General features: G+C 37.9%; 1 long non-coding RNA gene across 1 annotated transcript; it reads right to left on the bottom strand.

Annotated features, from left to right (window-relative positions):
- Nucleotides 1-5,054: 5,054 nt before the first annotated feature.
- On the bottom strand, nucleotides 5,055-12,361 carry LOC123323754. Its single transcript, XR_006539525.1, has 3 exons — nucleotides 12,346-12,361; nucleotides 5,954-6,109; nucleotides 5,055-5,108 (listed from the first exon to the last, which is right to left on the bottom strand). It is a non-coding gene; the product is annotated as an uncharacterized LOC123323754 (long non-coding RNA).
- Between the last annotated feature and the right edge of the window lie 8,445 nt (nucleotides 12,362-20,806).

The following is a 20,806-nucleotide window of genomic DNA, read 5'->3' as shown; positions in this document are numbered from 1 at the left end:
TGGGTCAACCAGGAAATTAAAGAAGAATTTAAAAAATTCATGGAAACAAATGAAAATGAAAACACAAATGTTCAAAATCTTTGGGATACAACAAAGGCAGTACTGAGAGGAAAGTATATAGCAATACAAGCCTTTCTCAAGAAACAAGAAAGGTCTCAAGTACACAACCTAACCCTACACCTAAAGGAGCTGGAGAATGAAAAGCAAATAAAGCCTAAACCCAGCAGGAGAAGAGAAATAATAAAGATCAGAGCAGAATTCAATGAAATAGAAACCAAAAGAACAGTAGAACAGATCAACGAAACTAGGAGCTGGTTCTTTGAAAGAATTAAGAAGATTGATAAACCCCTGGCCAGACTTATCAAAAAGAAAAGAGAAATGAGCCAAATCGACATAATCATGAAAGAAAGAGGAGAGATCACAACCAACACCAAAGAAATACAAACAATTATAAGAACATATTATGAGCAACTCTGTGCCAGCAAATTAGATAATCTGGAAGAAATGGATGCATTCCTAGAGATGTATCAACTACCAAAACTGAACCAGGAAGAAATAGAAAACCTGAACAGACCTATAACCACTAAGCAAATTGAAGGAGTCGTCAAAAATCTCCCAACAAACAAGAGCCCAGGGCCAGGTGGCTTCCCAGGGGAATTCTACCAAACATTTTAAGAAGAATTAATACCGGGTGCCTGGTGGCTCAGTTGGTTAAGCAACTGCCTTCGGCTCAGGTCATGATCCTGGAGTCCCTGGATCGAGTCCCACATCGGGCTCCCTGCTCGGCGGGGAGTCTGCTTCTCCCTCTGACCCTCCCCCCTCCCCCCCTCTCATGCGCTCTCTCTCTCTCATTCTCTCTGTCTCAAATAAATAAATAAAATCTTTAAAAAAAAAAAAAAAAGAATTAATACCTATCCTTCTAAAAGTGTTCCAAAAAATAGAAATAATCCTAAAATTTGTATGGAACTAGAAAAACCCCGAATAGCCAGAGGAATGTTGAAAAAGAAAAGCAAAGCTGGAGGCATCACAATTCCGGACACCAAGCTCTATTACAAAGCTGTCATCATCAAGACAGTATGGTACTGGCATAAAAACGGACACATAGATCAATGGAACAGGATAGAGAGCCCAGAAATGGACCCTCAACGCTATGGTCAACTAATCTTCGACAAAGCAGGAAAGAATGTCCAATGGAAAAAAAATCTCTTCAATAAATGGTGTTGGGAAAATTGGACAGCCACATGCAGAAGAACGACACTGGACCATTTCTTTACACCACACACAAATATAAACTCAAAATGGTTGAAAGACCTCAATGTGAGACAGGAGTCTATCAAAATCCTAAAGGAGAACATGGGCAGCAAACTCGTCAACCTCAGCCGCAGCAACTTCTTTCTAGAAACATCACCAAAGGCAAGGGAAGCAAGGGCAAAAATGAGCTATTGGGACTTCATCAATATATAAAGCTTTTGCACAGCAAAAGAAACAGTCAACAAAACCAAAAGATAACCGACAGAATGGGAGAAGATATTTGCAAATGACCTATCAGATAAAGGGCTAGTATCCAAAATCTATAAAGAACTTCTTAAACTCAACACCCCAAGAATAAATGATCCAATCAAGAAATGGGCAGAAGACATGAACAGACATGTTTCCAAAGAAGACATCCAAATGGCCAACAGACACATGAAAAAGTGCTCAATATCGCTCAGCATCAGGGAAATCCAAATCAAAACCTCAATGAAGTATCACCTCACACCAGTCAGAATGGCTAAAATTAACAAGTCAGGAAATGACAGATGTTGGCGGGGATGCGGAGAAAGGGGAACCCTCCTACACTGTTGGTGGGAATGCAAGCTGGGGCAGCCAGTCTGGAAAACAATATGGAGGTTCCTCAGAAAGTTGAAAATAGAGCTACCATACGATCCAGCAATTGAACTACTGGGTATTTACCCCAAGGATACAAATGTAGGGATCCGAAAGGGTACATGCACCTGATGTTTATAGCAGCAATGTCCACAATAGCCAAACTGTGCAAAGAGCCTAGACGTCCATCGACAGATGAATGGATAAAGAAGATGTGCTATATATATACAATGGAATATTATGCAGCCATCAAAAAGAATGAAATCTTGCCATTTGTAGCGACGTGGATGGAACTGGAGGGTGTTATGCTGAGCGAAATAAGTCAATCAGAGAAAGACATGTATCATAAGACCTCACTGATACGAGGAATTCTTAATCTCAGGAAACAAACTGAGGGTTGCTGGAGTGGTGGGGGTTGGGTGGGATGGGGGTGGCTGGGTGATAGACACTGGGGAGGGTATGTGCTCTGGTAAGCGCTGTGAATTGTGCAAGACCGTTGAATCACAGATCTCTACCTCTGAAGCAAATAATTCATTATATGTTAGAAAAAAAAAAAAGAAGATAGGAGGGGAAGAATGAAGGGAGGGAAATCGGAGGGGGAGACGAACTATGATAGACTATGGACTCTGAAAAACAAACTGAGGGTTCTGGAGGGGAGGGGCAGGGAATGGGTTGGCCTGGTGATGGGTATTAAAGAGGGCACGTTCTGCATGGAGCACTGGGTCTTATACGCAAACAATGAATCATGGAACCCTACATCAAAAACTAATGATGTAATGTATGGTGATTAACATAATACAAAAAAAGAAAAAGTGGGAGCAGGGGTCGTCAAAGAAAATATACGCTTTTCCTCTTCTGTGTAAAGAAACATGTATAGAGTATCTCTTAAGTTCATAGAAGTCTATGTTTATTACTAATTACAAAAGCTGAAGAAAAAGACACATTGTTTTGTTTACAGTATGATTGCAGTTTCTGAGTCCTACCCTAATGCAGAGGCATTCAATAGATATTCTGAGCCAAAACTGAAAAAAAAATAAAATAAACAGTATTTTAAGCTACCTAATCTTCGTTCAGAATTTCAGAGTATACTTTGGTAAAAACACAATAATTTTATTAAGAATCTTGTGCTTCATCTTTCACTAGCTATTTTGTAATAGGCATAAACGTTAGTTTTAAATACTGTACATTTTTAATTCAGGTTAGAATTTGTGTGTGTTTGTAAAAAGGTTTTGAATTCAAATTTAAATATTGTTATTGCCAGAAAGGCCAGTAAATTTTCCTAATAAAAAAAATCCTTCTATCAAAAAAAAAAAAAAAAGGAATGAAATCTCGCCATTTCCAACAACGTAGATGGAACTGGAGGGTATTATGCTGAGCAAAATAAGTCAATCAGAGAAAGACATGTATCATATGACCTCACTGATATGAGGAATTCTTCATCTCAGGAACAAACTGAGGGTTGCTGGAGTAGTGAGGGATGCGAGGGATGGGGTGGCTGGGTGATAGACACTGGGGAGCGTATGTGCTATGGTGAGAGCACTGTGAAGTGTGCAAGACTGTTGAATCACAGACCTGTACCTCTGAAACAAATAATACACTATATGTTAAAAAAAAAAAGAAGAAGATAGAAGGAGAGGAAAAATGAAGGGGGGTAATCGGAGGGGGAGACAAACCATGAGAAACTATGGACTCTTAAAAACAAACTGAGGGTTCTAGAGGGGAGGGGTTGGGGTGATGGGTTAGCCTGGTAATGGGTATTAAAGAGGGAAGGTTCTGCATGGAGCACCTGGTCTTATACGCAAGCAATGAATCATGGAACACTACATCAAAAACTAATGATGTAATGTATAGTGATTAACATAATAAAAAAATTTTTTTAAAAATAATTATATAGCTCTTATTCACAGAAAGTTCTCCCACTCCGCAGAATTTTTAGCAAGCTTTCACATAGCTCTTTTTGCCATCGGACATAACAGCATTTGCTGCCATCAATTAAGCAACTACTAAGTGCAAGCCTTTGAAATAGACATTTTATTACTTTCTTTTTGTTAACAATAACCCAATGAGGCACACATTCTTATGCGCATTTCCCAGATGGAGAAACTAAGGCTTAGTGTGTTTAGCTTCTTTCCCAAGATCACACATTCAGGACCCCTAGGGGCAAAGGAGATCCCTAAGGTCTCAAGCACTGACTTTTCCTGCTTACCCACTGAGTGTAGCAGGAGGGCCAGCAGCCCCCCTCATACCCCCTTTTCTTCCTTACTAACAACATAGATATTTAAAAATCTTTAACTTCACTGAAGTCCCTTTAGTAGAGGTGACCCTATATAACAGGTTCTGGCCAAAGGTAGAGGTCCTCGGAATGGAATTACTTCCCAGAAGAAAAGTATACCTGGAGAAAATCCTCAGAACCTACAGTGGCCCAGAGAATTTAGCTTCCACCTCATGACCGCAAGAACAAACTCCGCACTAAGGCTGCACAACTCGGAACACATCTGACTCCCTGAATTTCTTATTGCAGGAGATAAATTCAACCCCATTTCTTCAAACACTCTAAAAGTTTCCTACTATCTGTATCTGAAAGCTTTCCCTAACTAATTCACCAAGTAAGAATTTCATTGCCTGAAATAGTATAGTCCTTTTATCATAGGTCATAACTGTTATTTCCCAAATCAGAATTTTTTAAAATCCTGGAGCTGTGAGCCTAAGCTAACCTACTGAGCTCTGCTGATGACAGTAAACCCAGGAAGGACACATAAAAAATTTTAATAATTATCTATAGGAGGGAAGAAAAAAATGGGGTAAATAGTGACAAAGATGAGAGATTTCTCAAAAATTACCTTTTTACATTTTGATATTTTTAAACCATAAATATGTAGTCTACCCAAACTATGTAAATAAATCAAAGAAGGATATATTAGCCTTATACCATTTCTGTCAAGAAATCAACAAAATAGGGGCGCCTGGGTGGCTCAGTCATTAAGCGTCTGCCTTCGGCTCAGGTCATGATCCCAGGGTCCTGGGATTGAGCCCCGCATCGGGCTCCCTTTTCGGCGGGAAGCCTGCTTCTCCCTCTCACACTCCCCCTGCTTGTGTTCCCTCTCTCGCTGTCTCTCTCTGTCAAATAAATAAATAAAACCTTTAAAAAAAAAAAAAGAAATCAACAAAACATTACCTTTCTTGGGTCTAGGGGATAATTCGAGGTGCTTTTCTGTAACAATCTTCTTTTCAGCTGTTAATGACTGCAGGAAGATGACAATAATAATAATAATGATAATATAGTAATTTATGTGAACAAGGGCTAAAACCAAAAATATTTTGTAAAATACTCAAAACCTTAAACTATACCCTCCTTAAAATATGCCTCTCTTTTATTTATATTTACCAATAAGTATTCCCAAAGCACATACTCCTCATACATATATAAATGTATTCTTATGTTCTACCAGAATCTAAACAGAGAACTAACCATTAAGAGTTTGTAACAGTATTCCATTTTGTACATATCTGTATTTCAAAATTAGCATACATACAAATATTAACCAGAATATCTTGTTGCCAAAAGATCCTGAGTATACAAGCATTTCATAAATATACTTCTTGTGAAGAGTAGGATGCTCAAAGATTTCATCTTCTAAGAAACCTCTCAGTAGTATCCTACATTTACAAAGAAGTACAAAGGTTGGGCCTGGCATAAAGAGGTGATTACTAACTTGCCACAATTACTAAGGGAATTCAAGGTTGAAAAAAGAAGACTGTACCGGGACGCCTAGTGGCTCAGCCAGTTAAGCGGCTGCCTTCGGCTCGTGTCAAGATCCTAAGGTCCTGGGATCCAGTCCCACATCCCCACATCAGGCTCCTTGCTTAGTGGGGAGCCTGCTTCTCCCCCTGCCTGCTACTCCCCCCGCTTGTGCTCACTCTCTCTCGCTCTCTGATTTAAAAAAAAAAAAAAAAAGACGACTGTACCAATTACTGTGTCCTGAAATAAGGTAGGGAGTTCCAAAGAAATAAAATTACAGTGGCCTAAACACTCAGGAATCTAAGTATCCTTTGGCATTCAAGGAAAACAATTTTATAATTACTTTACCAGAGTCTCAGAAGTGTCCTGAAATCCTTCTCCACATCTGAGCCATGCTTCAGAGAGGGAAGCAGCTGCCCCCACTGTCCTGAGACCTGCTCTTCTGAACTTCAGTGGACTCCCTCTTGGAAAGGATGGGTATTCTATATCCCAATTTCTTTGTCTCTGTAGAGATGGTTTTTAAAGAAAAAAAAAATGAAAAACAAAAATCAAATAAACTTCATTAAATATACATTAAGTTGACATTCCTGTGGAAACCCAGGAATGGCAATGGTGAAGGCATATGTTTTGAATGTCTCTGAATCCCCATGTAAAAAAAAAAGTAACAAGAAAGCACATAAACATGTACAATTAGAGAACAAATTCCAAAATACAAATAGGTAAGGACAAATATTCAACCCTCCAAAAGTCCTGCATATGATTCTATCTGAGAGCAACCCTGAGAGAAGTGAAGGAGCAAAGGAGGATCTGAGTACATAGACATGTGGTGTTCACTAGGAAGTGGAGCAGGCAAGCTGAGAATGAAATGGTACCTGAAACAGGATGAGGACAAGGGTTCCACCCAAGAAGATCCAAAGGAGTAGGAGCAGTCTAGGACATTTAGCACTGGTCAGCCAGGACTACCTTCTTGGACTGGGCCTCACACTGCAGAGAAATTGCTGGCAGTGGAATCTGCTCAGCAGCACAGGGATGGTAGAGACAAAGAAAAGAAAAGGTCCAGATGGAGTGGAGGAAGGGAACTGAGCCAGAAAATATCTAAATAACAAATAAACATGTGGCCATATTTTTGCAAATTACAAGAAAACAACAGAAATTATCAAAGCTATTTTGAATCCTGCCTTCTTCTAAAAATGCACAGAAACTATAACATAAAAATAGGCAATAGAAAGGGATCAAGGTTAAATCCAGTACAAAGTTATAATTAGAAAAAATGGAATGGAGCAGAATAACATTCCAACACACAAAGAAAGCATACTAAAGACATGTTGATAGAACAGAAAAAGTGTAACCTATTATTTCAATATAAGACAACATATTTAGATTACAAAAAGTCAGAAATGAAGTAACAAAACTTAAGCAGTAGAATAAAGTTAAAAAATCAGCTGAAGGAAAGAGCCCAGATGTCCATCCACAGATGAATGGATAAAGATGTGGTTTATATACATGATATACAATGTACATACAATGGAATGAATATATATATACACACACATATATATACACATACACACACACACACACATATCCATACAGTGGAATGTTACTCAGCCATCAAAAAGGATGAAATCTTGCCATTTACAACAACATGGACGGAGCCAGAGTATGTTATGCTAAGTGAAATAAGCCAGTCAGAAAGACAAATACCATGATTTCACTCATATGTGGAATTTAAGAAACAAAACAGATGAACATGGGGGGAAGAGAAAAAGAGAGAGATGCAAACCATAAAACAGACTCTTAACTACAGAGAAAAAAATGAGGGTTTCTAGAGGGGAGGTAAGTAGAGGAAAGGGTTAAATGGGTGATGGGGATTAAGGAGAATACTTGTGATGAATACTGGGGTTATTGTATGTAAGTGAGGAATCACTAAATTCTACTCCTGAAACTAATATTACACTGTATGCTAACTGGAATTTAAATAAAAACTTGAAACAAAAAATAAAATATTCTCTCAACATGGAAAAAAAATCAGCTCAGGAAAAAAAGACTAAACTGGAAGGAATCCAAAAGCAAGTAGCTATCACAGATAATCCTTAAAAAATAAGAAGGAAATTTTAAAGTTCACCTACCTCCAATGAAGAAAGTAAAAGTATTCAAGAGAAACAGAGTGATCAATCAAGTCTCTCTTGTGATCCAACACACAGATAATAGCAATCCCTGAAGAAGAAGAAAACCAAGATAATGGGACAGAACAAATATTAAAAACTGCAATTCCAGAAAAACCTTCCTGAAATCTTAAAAAAAAAACTGCATATTGAAGCACACCACATACCTGGTAATATCAACCCCAAAGCAATCAAAACCAAGATATATCCTAGAAAACAGATCTTTAAACAAATGCTTTGTACATCTAGGGAAAGGAATAAATGACTTACAAATGAATAAAAATTACCTTATCATAGGATGTTGACAGCAACTTTATGCCAGAAAAAAAAAAAAACAGAAAAGTGTATTTAAGATACTCAAGGGAAGAAAATGTGAGTGAAGGAGTTTTATCCAGCAACAGTGATAACACTGATTTATTTTCTCCAAATGTTTTTGTATAAGTTTTGCTTTTTTTTTTTTACAAATGTCTACAACATGCATTCATTTCATAAGATTTTAAATTTGCATTTTATTTAAGGAAAATCTTTTAGATTTGTATCACAAATCAAATTAAGGTCAACTACTATAAGTTGATCACCTGAATAATACAAAAAAACCCCTCATCAACATCATTGTGGTTAAAAAAGAAATGAATTAAGATTAAAATACACCAGTAAAACGTCCATAACTAGAACAGAGGGAACAAATCCAAAAAACAAATTCAGCCATAACATAGATGGTATTTTAATATGTAAGAGCCCTAAGCATATTCCTCTTTATGTAGAAATTCCTATGGCAGGGCAGGACTACAAAAGGAAGCATCTATCCTCAAGAGGGTATTTACCCTCCACTAGTGGCAGTTTCCCCTGACAGCTCTGAAGAAGCTCGCTTTGTTAACTAGAACAGTAAATAAAGAGGAAGATAACATTTGGTCTCTTTTGAGCCAATTTTTTTTTTTTTTAACTCCAGAATACTCTTTAATGCATTAAATCAGCCCGCGTCAGCTCTGTAAACTAATGGGTGACATGGGGGAATAGGACAGGGAAGTACAAGATGAGCCTGAAATATCCTGAACCAGACAGTAAGAAAGCACTCAAGGAATGAGAACATGTCATAAGGACACATGAGCCTGCGTGAATGGCCTCTCACTGGCCAAATGTGGAACATTCCTGCACCAAATAAATAATGACAGTAAAGGATTATAACCTATTGAATAAAATAGGCATATGAGTCTACATTGATATAAACAGTGGATTTAGAAAATCATCAATGAAAGCTGAAACTAGTAGGTGACAGTTTAATGATGCAGAGGATATTTACATGCTCATGAAGCATCTCCCCACAAATTACTTATTAATTCCAAAGGGAAAAACAGTAACTTTAAAGTGGGGAAACCTGCCAGACACCACTTTAATCAAGTAACCAGCATCAAGTGCCTCTTGATTGGAGGCACTGAAAAGAACACAAGATTTCTGTGGTATTCCTACCAGAGAGAAATAACCTAAATCTAAACTGGGGAAAATATCAGACAAGACCACAATAACTGGACTGTACACCTCAGCAATGACAAGGTCAAGAAATACAAAGAAAGTCTGAAGAACTGTTTCAGATTAACAAAAGATTAAAGAGGCATGGAAAGGAAATGAAATGTATGATCCTAGATTGGATCTTGGACCAAAGGAAAAAAGGTCATTATTAGGCAATTGATAAAATTTGAATATGAACTGTTGACTAGATAATAATATTGTATCAGTTTTTAATTTCTTATTTTTGTAATTATACTATGCTTGTGTAAGAGAATATCCTTATTCTGGAAATAAATATTTAGGGGTAGAGGTACAGAAAAAAAATTGATACACACATGCATGGGGAGAGAAAGAGGGAGAGGAGGGGGAGAAAGAGGAAAAGAAAGAGAGAGAGGCAAAAAATAATAAACTAGTGAAATGGACTAAAGGGTTATATTAGTTTCCTAGGATTGCTGTAACAAATGACCACAAACTCAGTGGCTTAAAACAACATAATTATTCTCACAATTCTGGAGCCAAGAAGTCCAAAATGAAGGTGTTAGCCCCTCTGGAGGCTCCAGGGAAGAATCTTTCCTGGCCTCTTTCTCCCAGCAATCCTTGCCTTCATTGGATTGTGGCTGCATCATTCCCATCTCTGCCTCTGTCATCTTGTGGCCTTCTCTCACGTGTCTCCCTGTGTATCTCCTCTTCTCACAAGTCACTGGGATTTAGGGCTCACCCTAATGCAGTAGAACTTCATCTTAACTAATTACATCTGCAAAGGTCCTATCTCCAAATAAGTCTACCTTCTGGAGTTCCAGGTGGACAGGAGTTTGTAGAGGACACTATTTAACCTATTTACAGTTCCACCATAAGAAACTTCATTACACTATTCTTCCAACTTTTCTGTAAATTTGAAATTCTGTCAAAATAAAAGTTACCAAAAAAAAAAAAAAACAAACCCACTAAATAACTACATAAGCCCAGGATGATCCCAGCAAGAAGAGAAATATAGTCAATTTTCATTATTCATAGTAGTTATCATTCAATAAAGTCACCACAAACAATGAATAGCAAATACTGAACCACTATTTCTAGGGGAAATACAGGATTGATTCCTGTCAGTATACAACCTTATTTTATGTGTATTTCTGCTTAAAAACACCTTATTTAATATATATAGTTGATTCTTTAACATTGAACTCATGGCCAACAGCACTACAACTCATACCTGAACAAAGCTGATCTAACATGAATTTTCTCTGTAAGGCACATCACAGTTGTTCTGCACTGAGGGACACTAGACAGCACCTAAGAACTACGCTTGGGGGCCATTTTACACAGTGAAATCACACAAAGCACAAAACTGTGAAAAACATGGCATTAAGTAGACCAAGAAAGGACACACTTATTTACAGTGTAAAGAGCTGGAACAAGCAGGCAGAATGGGCCCTTGTTCGACCTCAGCTGAGAACTTACACGTCAAGCGACTCAAATTTTTCTCTGCTCTACACATGTCCACAAATTACTGTAAAAGCACCGCAAGCATTGATTTGGAGATTACAAATAAATTTGGGCAAAGAGGGGAATTTGTTAATACAGAATCTGAATAATGAAGATCGACTATACTTTGAATAGAACTTTAAAAGGAAGCAATTAAAGTGGTTAAAACACAAAAGTGTTTCATTGCTTCATTGTTTTACTATCCAGCCCCTCAGAAACCACTTTTCCTTCTTGTTGCTGCTCTGCTCAATTTTTCATTTCTTTAGATACACCATGCTTATGAATTTTATTTATTCATTTTGAAACTTTACTCCCTAAAAAAGTAAATGCATGCCACCATACATCTTTGGGCTACTCCCCCTGGAAAGTTTCTAAATAGTATTTGTTTGTGGTATCATTTTAAAAATTTGGGGAACAAATAAGATATCTAACTGAATGCAAAGGGGAGTTTTCTTGAGTATCTGAATAAATCCCAACGGCTCAAGCCATATACTTGAAGAATGTAAATGCTTTTGCACCCAGGAATTTACATACATTCAGAAGAGTGACTCAGGGACGCTCAAGTCTGAGGAACAGATAGAAAGTTTTAACCAAGCTAGCAAGCACTGTGAGGCTCAGAGCTCATTCTATCAAATATTTGCCCATTTGTTTCTTCAGAGGTCTTTCCTTCCCTCAGGTAACAGAGCATTTCTCAGGCCTGTCACTCACTGCTCTGGTTACATTTGACTGGTCCTTTGCTTCTCTAGATTTCATCCACACTCAGATTCTTTAGGGACTAGAACCCTCTAATTAATATAAATGACAGAAATATGATGTTCTTATCTTCAGTCAACATTTATTGAGTGCCCAGTGCATGCAGACACTCTGCTAGGCCTCAGGGATACAAGATGAGCAAGAAAGACCCTGCTCTCCAGTACCTCAGGCTGTGGTGAGAGAAACTCTCCCACAAATCTGATGACATGAAAGCCTGAGCCCAAGTTCAGATACTGGCTAGCCTGGCCTTCAACGTTACTCTTCATCCATCCCCTCCACTCCCCCAATCAATCTGTTCTCCCCCTTCACACACTCAACAGAGCCTGCACATTTCCACCACCATAACTGCATCCATGGCACTCTTTGCTGGAAATCACCTCTCCACTCCCTTCAGTCTCTCCAACTCTGTCACAGATCAATGCTCTTCTCGTCCATGAAATATCCCCCAATACCTCCACATACATACCTCCTCCTGTGAAGCCATCACATCTCCAGTATATTCTACTCCTTCCATTAGAACAATAGGAGACATGTGCCTGATCATCTCATCACCTCAGTGCACAGTGCTCCCCTCACAGAGGTACTCATTAAAATGACTGCTAAATGAATATGTAAATTATTTATCATACTAATCATCACTGCATCACAGATGCTAATGATATCTAAAGTAAATCAGACAGTAGGCGTAAGCTTAAGGGGAAATTCAGTATACTACATTTCCATTTTATCCATCGAATGTAACAATACCTCTACCCCACAGATCCCTTTACACTGTTAGTAATCATTGTATATGTCTCTCTCCAGTGTTTACTCAGCCATAGAGGAGGCACTTACAATGCAGCTTCATTGGCCTTCTCACCCAGCCATCTTTTTTTTTTTTTTTTTTTTTTTTGAGGCTACTGGGAAAAGATTCTCTTCTTCCCAACTTGGTCAAGGATGTGACCCCAAAGCAGCCAGCAGCCTTGTCCTATACCATATGAAGAAACCTGAGAAAGTGAGAAGAGGTACAAGTTGTGCTCCAGGTTATAGGCCAAGCATTTGAGCAATCCAGGTGCCCAGGGGCTGTGAGCTGCAAGTCTACCCATCAATCTTTTGTACCTTTGTCCAGTTTAAGTTAGGCTTCAATTACTAGCTACTGAGCTAAACTATAGCACTCAGTTTATGTTTCTCCCAAACTGAAGTGATTCACTGAGCATTCTGAAGGTATACAGCTAAAAAGTTTTCCCCCTTCAATGACCTTAGGTTCTAAGAATATGCATTAGAGTGGAGGCCAAGATTGGATTGATGGACTCAAAAATAAATGAGTAAGAGAATGTTTCCTGGTGAAAGCTGGTTTTGTCTCACATGAGGGAAAGAATGTACTTTGGTGATGGCTATACACAGGTCCTGGATTTTCCAGGATAGTCCTAGTTCCAAATATCCTGATTTATTACCCTCCCAGAGCACAGAAACATCAAGGCAATTTCACAAGCAGCACACAAGTCCTTATAGACCACGTGTTCAGGTTTTGCTGTCAGAATGCTGTCAATGACCTGTGCTACTTGTTGGCCGCATTAACAATGGGCCAGGTTATCTTCTCAAGACATGTTTCTGCATCTGTAAAATGGAGATAACATACTTACCTCAAGACCATTATGAAGATTAAATTGGTACTAATAACAATCCTATGTAATAATAGTACTATAGACCACAATTACAGAAGATAGAAGAATAGTTAATATTCACAAGTTAAAATGGGAATGTGCTTTAGACGTTTTTAATAAAGATGCTTTATTTTCACATGCTGTGATTCACAAAAATATTGCTTTAATCTAATGACTTACTTCAATATCTCAAACCCTAAAAGAAAAGAAAAAGAAACTTCCTGCTTAGAACTCCGTGGCCTCTCCAAGTTTAAGGAACAGAAAGGAATTAAATGAAAAACTCAGTGGAATAGGCCAGTCTATTTCTAGAGTCAAAGTCACTATTCCATAAGCTATAGCCCTGTGACTAGTACACTTGCCTTATTTTTCTCCTAGGCTGGTCAGGCAAGTGAATTAAGAAAATAAAAGTATTAGAACAAACCTGAGGAGAAAAAAATCTATAAGTAAAATGAATTTTCATAAGGCACAATGAAATTTTTGAAAACTGCCTGTAAGGTTCATGATAACTTTGTCCAAATATTGTTTTCTGCCAGGCTGCCTTTTCAATATCTTCAGCCTGACAAGATGGGCCCCTCAAAACTTGGCTCAAGAATTACCTTCTTCATGAACCTTCAGGAACCTTATACCCCTCAGTGATCCTCCTTCAAACTATTCCTTTGGGAATTAGTTACATACTACTTCCTATAGCACTTCCATTGTTACTACACAGAATGTTATTTTCATGTTTGTCTTCAATCCATCTAAATCCAGGACTTCACTTATAATTTATGTTCTATATGTGACAAGTTCTAAAAGAACTAGCTTCTAGAACTTGCTGGTTTATCCATTATTTGCTGAATATATACTTGCAATACATGTTAAATACGTCTAGAGGCTACCTAAATCATTGCTCCATTTAAGACGTCCATGTCTATACTAAAGTTTTGATTATCTTTTCCGCTCATAGAAGACTTACAGGAAAGAACCCATAACCATTCCAAATGGTTTTTAAATGTTCAGTCAAAAAAGCCTTGAATCATGTACCAGCTTCAATTCATTTCTTCTTCTGTCATCAGAGAAAATAAAGCAAACAGCTGGTTGCCATATTTTGTATAGCCTTCATATACTTTCAAATTAAAGATTACTATGGCCTAAGTTGTAAATGCCTGAAATATGCCAATTATGCTTAGAGTCACACTAAAATAACTGCCTGCTTTTGGTATCTTAAAACACCAAAACTAATCAAACAACCCAGACTTATTTACCATAGGTATTCTAGAAGACTTTGAAGCTAGAACCCTAACATCTGGCAATCTGGTCCTCTTGTCTTCATTCGTCTAAACAATCTGGAACTCCCTAATATAACGATGTTGGGAATATGGTGATATGTTTTATTTCAACATTTAAAAAGAAATGCAGAATTATTTTCCACTCACTCTGTATACCAGATCAGAATACCATTTGTCTGAAACTTTTTTTTCTGAAGTGGAAAATTCCTATGCTAGAAACCAATTTCCCATGCCAAGCTATCTACAACACCATCCCCTCCCTCCCCTACCCCCCACACACTTGATATGACTTTATCCAAGCATTTTTTAAGATTTTATTTATTTGAGAGAGAGACAGAAAGAGAGAGAGAGAGAGTGGGGTAGGGGTATAGGGAGAGGGAGAAGCAGACTCTCCTGCTGAGCAGGGAACCTGACGTGGGGCTCGATGCCAGGACCCTGGGATTATGAACTGAGCCGAAGGCAGATGCTTAATGGACTAAGCCACCAAGGCACCCCTAATCCAAGGATTTAAAGACAAAAATAATGACAACTGCTAATGTATCACAGTCTGGGTCCAGTTTTATTTTATCAATCACTCCCCACTCAAAAGCAATTGATGGATTTCCTGCTTCCTCACTGTTAGCAAGTTGAGGCACAATAACCTATACACTCAGACTGTGATAGATTTAGTCTATTACAAAGGTAAGATATCATCAAGATCCCTGAAAAGGCTCTAAATTCAAGTCTCTGTCCCTTATTCCCTCAAAGTCCTCTAACGGAATCTCTGCCGTATGGTTCAATACTAACCCTCCTACTTTGAAAACAGGAAGTCTGAATAAAATACAACAGACTTTAACTTAAGAGCAATCACTTAAAAAGGTGTTAAGCCAGTCTTTCAATTAAGTCTCTTACCTAATTTAAAGCACCTCACACATACTTCTGTAATCACATACTGCTAAGCTAAACAAGCTCCAATGAAAACAGGCACAATTATTTAGCTAGACTGAATGTTTGTATCCCCCCAATAATTTATATGTTGAAACCTAACCCCTACTGTGATAGTGTTTGAAGGTTAAGGACTTTGGGAGGTGATTAGGTGATGAGAATGGAGCCCTCATGAATGGGATTAATACCCTTAATAAACAGGACCCAGAGAGATCCCTTCTTCTGTTTCTTCTACTATGTGTGGCTGCCTAAGAACTCAGAAGCAGGCCTTCACCAGACACTGAATGTGCCATTGCCTTCATCCTGAACTTCCCAGCCTCCAGAACTGTAACAAATGTGTTGTTTATAAACCACTCAGCCTATGGTATTTTGTTACAAGCAGCCCAAATAGACTAGGACAATTTAGTAGGTGCCAGACACTATAGCAAATGTGTCATGTATATTACCTCATAAAGATTCTAGATAACATAGTATACTGAAATGAATAGTACCAATCCTATGTTATAGATAAAACTAAGTGTTGAAGAGATTATCTAAGATCATACATCTATAAATGGCAGAGCCAGGATAAAAATCTAGGCTAGTCTAAGCCCAAGGACCATAGTCTCAATAGGGCCACATTTTTCTGCAAATGAGAAAAGATCCTCCTACTCAAGTCACTATACTTCAATCTACCGAAAAATTGTCATAATATATTGATTAGGAAATACACTTTATTACCATCTACTGGAAGAGTATCATAATAAATACACATTTTTCAGGACTTAATTATGAATGGGGCCTCTGAGGGCACTGCAGGTCTCAACCTGCACAACTAAATACAGCCGTTCTGGTGGTTAAAAGCAAATGGAATTTCAATATATTTTTATTATTATTGAAAACTAAATTCAACAAACTGGGCTTTATAATAGTTCAAGTACAAAAGACACAGATATATATCATGAACCCTGCCCTCAAAAAATAAATATGATCAATGGGTATGTTATAAAACACAGTAACATGGAATGAGAGTAATATCAAAGTTAGTAAAAGGCAGTATGAAGAATGGAAAGATTAATTCTAAAAATCATTTTTTTAACTTCTCTCATTCAAGCCTTACAGTAACTCTATGAGTTAAATAGGACAGGAATCACATACTTCAAAATGGGGACATTGAATGTGCATTAGTGAGACACATTTGTGAATTAAAAAAGAGGATTTCTGTTGTTAAAATGTGGGCTCTCAAAGTGTGAAAAGAAAGACAACCATGAGTAATGCACTTCTTAGGAAAAAACTGAGAAGACAAATGTATAATAAAGAATTTAACCTTACTAAAAATGAGGTCTGGCCTTTGTTGTTGGCTTCTGGGAAATAATCCCTAAATCCTTGAAATATCATGGCTGAGAGGGTATCTTTCTTTGCCTGATGACCTCAGTTACACTGGATGGTCTAACAGTGTGATTTAGGGTGGGGGCTAGCCATAACCTATAGTGTTAGCATAGGGACTGGTGACACCAGAAAGACAATGTGATTTAGAATGGGGGCTCTGGGTCACACACGGAAGAAGTAGAAATGGAAGACAGAGATCAGCTATGTGGGCAATCAATCATGCCCACAAAATGTTGTCTTAGTCTGTTCAGGCTGCTCTAACAAAATACCATAAACCAGATGCCTTATAAACAACAAACACTTACTTCTCATAATTCTGGAGGACAGAAAGTCCAAGATCAAGGCATCAGCAGATTCAGTGTCAGGTGCTGGTGATACCTAATGAAGGCTCACTTCATAAATGATGCTATCTTCTGACTACAACCTTAGAAGGCAGAAGGGATTAGGGATGTCTCTGGAATCTCTTTGATAAGGGCACTAATCCCATTCATGAGCTCCACCATCATAACCTAATCACTTCCGAAAGGGCTCATGTCCAAACACTAGAATATTGGGGATGAGGTTTCAACAATAAATGGGGTGGGACACAAATATGCACTCTACATCAAAGGCCCCAATAAAAACTCTGAACACCAAGGCTCAGGTGAACTTCCTTGATATTATCACACTATACATACCAGAAAATTAACCATTCTGACTCCAGAGAAAACAAGAGAAGCTCCGTGTCTGAGACCTTTACTGGATTCTGCCCTATGTGCTTCTTTCCTTGGCTGATTTTAATCTCTATCCTTTCTTTATAATAAACTGTAACCACAGGTATAATAGCTCCCAGCAAATTCTGTGAGTCTTTTTAGTGAATTATTAAGCTTGAGGTTGGCTTTGGGGACTCTGGGAGCCTGAAGTTGGTGTCAGAGGTGACAGTGATCTTACGTGGGGCAACTGGCTAAAATTCTAACTCCTCACAAGAGAGACAGTAAGCTAGATAAGAGGAGGTGTACTTCACAGATCAAAAGAGAAGCCACAAATGAGATTAATGAAGAAGAGGAGTGAGAAGAATGACTAATTAGTCATTAGGTAAATTAGGTAAAATAAAGTTTAGATTTAAGAATGATTTTTTGGGGATGCCTGGGTGGTTCAGTAGGTTAAAGGTCATGATTTCAGCGTTCTGGGATCGAGTCCCCAGTCTGGCTCCTTTCTCAGTGGGGAGCCTGCTTCTCCCTCTGCCTGCAGCTCCCCACTTGCGTGTGCTTGCTCTCTCTCTCTCTCTGACAAATAAATAAATAAAATCTTAAAAAAAAAAAAAAAAAGAAAGAATTTTCTTCTTTTAAATATTAGGAAGTAACCTAGAATATACATCTAAACCTGAGGAGCTATGTTTGAAAAAACAGCCAGAGGGTAAAAAAGGGAATGTTAAGAAGTCTAACAAAACTGCAAAAGAAATCAGAGTTGAACTGGAAAAACAAATAGCACTCTCCAGGTACCAAAAAAAGGGAGAAGAAAACAAAAATATATTGGAATTTGTAATATGCACATGTGAGCATACCCATACAAACACAACATATAACCCTGAAGCAGGTTTTGGCACTCTGACCACTTAGTGGACTGTAACAGTATTAATACCACTAAAGAAACAAAACAAGTGAAATGCTAAGATGACTTGAGGCCACTGTCTTCAAGGAGTTCCTAAATCCTTGAGAGATAGCAGCAAAAGTGATCAGCCATAAAGCAAATTAAGTCCCTGCTATCCTATAACAAAAAGAAATAGTATTCCATGTTTTTACTATCCTACTATGCTAGGGTAGAATTGAAAGAGCCCAGTATAAACAAAGAGAAGTGAAAGTCTGAGACAAAGGTCTTATCTATTGCATACTGGAACAAATTACTTAACACCTGAACAACTGACTGGCTATTATACTCGACACCTTTTTAAGGATATCTTCCATCACAGATTTTATAATTCTAAGAATGAGTGCCTGGTAAATAGCTATTAAACAAAGATGTTCAATGAATGAAATATCTGAATCTCCATATCCTCATATGTAAAATGCAGGCTTTTAACAGCATGACCTCAAACATTCCATCAAGCACTAAAATTCCATAATTCAAGTGACCATGACCTCAAAGTCAAAGGGCCCCAACTTATCCAACCTTGCTAACACCAATATAAACAAATATTTGCTTCATCATCTGGCCCTGAAATTTACAAATTGTACTCTTATAACAAAAAAGATGAACTCTGGAACCTAGTTGAAAACTTATAACAGGGAGAGCCTTGGTGAAGAAAGCAGCTACTACTTTGCAGTAAAAGAACACCATGGCATTTTAAATTGCACACCTACCACCCCTTGCACACTAGGTCAGCAGGGGTCATGAAGACAGCAGCTCACACTCCTGGTACACGTTACTAGTACCAGGGAAATAATATGGACTTTATTGTAAAATAATTGTGCTTGTGTGTTTCGACCTGTCTTGTGGCTCCCTATGGACCAAAGCAAGGGTTTTGGTTTCCCTTTATTCCATACAGCTTGGAGCATCTCCCAGGCAGGGGCAGCTTCCTGTGTAGTGTTTGCCAAAAGGACTTAAAGAAACAATTACTGGCCACAGTAATCTAGGGCAAGAGATAAGAGAGGGACAAGAGTCAGACAGAATGAAATGCCTGAAAAAGGACAGGTTGTGAAAGGAGATACAAGGATGAAAAATGCTATTAAAAGCTCTTGGGGTGTACACAATAGCCAAAATATGGGAAAAAACCCAGATGGAAAACTGGATAAAGACAATCTGGGGGGTGTGTGTGTGTGTGTGTGTGTGTGTGTGCGTGCACGCCCACGCATGCAGAATATTACTCAGCCATCAAAAAGAATGAAATTTTTGCGATTTGCAACAATGTATATGGAACTAGAGGGTATTATGCTAAGTAAAATAAGTCAGTCAGAGAAAGACAAATACCATATGATTTCACACATATGTGGAACTTAAAAACAAAACAGACAAACACAGGGGAAAGGAAGGGAAAATAAAATAAAATGAAAACAGAGAGGGAGGCAAACCATAGGAGACTCTTAACTATAGGAAACAAAAGGAGGGTTGCTGGAGGGGAGGTTGGTGGGGGGGGGATGGGTAATTGGGTGATGGACATCAAGGAGAGCACTTGAAGTAATGAGCAATAGCTGTTGTATGCAACTGATGAATCACTAAATTCTACGCCTGAAACTAATACTACAGTATATATTAGTTAAGTTGAATTTAATTTTTTTAAAAAAAGCTCTCTGGTATACAAAGTAATCAAGAAAGCTACAGGCATCCCCAGCATGCTTAGAAAAGGCTTGAAAACACCCTAAACCTTTATTTCTAGTTGACAATCAGGTTCCATGCAAGCAGAAGGTGAAGGTTAACGCACAATCATAAATAGCCTGGCTACATGCTGAAGGAATGCCCCAACACAGAGCCAATCTGCAAACCTAGAGAATTTTTTTTCCTGTTTCTTTTCATTTGAGGAAATTGTCAAAACACTAGTTTACAAAGGACCACAGACTTCAGTGGTAACATAAAACTTCAAGTTATAGTTTGGAAAAATCAATAAACAACAACCCATAAGCAGCAACAACAAACTTGTAGAAGGGGAGAATCTGATTTGCAGAAGAGTCACGTTATAATCATGACCAGTTTTAAACAAAATTTAAACAAGCATGTGAAGAAGCAAGAAAGTATAATATACACTGGGAAGTACAGACACTGACTGAAAGAGACAAAGACATTTAACTGCTTTAACTATACTTACTCAAAGAGGTATAGGAAACACAAGCCACAAAAAAAAAAAAAAAAAAACCTAAAGAAAACTAAGAAGAGGCAATATCAATGTAAAAAATAAATAATGCCAATAAAGAGATATAAATTATAAAAATGAACCAAATAGAAATTCTAAGACTAAAAAATATAACTGAAACAAAAATTCACTAGAAGGCTTCAACAGCAGATTTGAACAAGAAAGAAACAGTGAATTTGGAGACAGATCAACTGAGCTTATCCAGTCTGACAAGGAAAAAAAAAAAAATGAACAGAATGTGACAGACCAGTATGTCACCATCAAGGATA

This window comes from Neomonachus schauinslandi, unplaced genomic scaffold, assembly GCF_002201575.2.
Source record: "Neomonachus schauinslandi unplaced genomic scaffold, ASM220157v2 HiC_scaffold_647, whole genome shotgun sequence".
NCBI classification, from domain to species: domain Eukaryota; kingdom Metazoa; phylum Chordata; class Mammalia; order Carnivora; family Phocidae; genus Neomonachus; species Neomonachus schauinslandi.
Note: the sequence above shows the minus strand (reverse complement) of the source record. Positions and strands in the feature narration are given on the sequence as shown.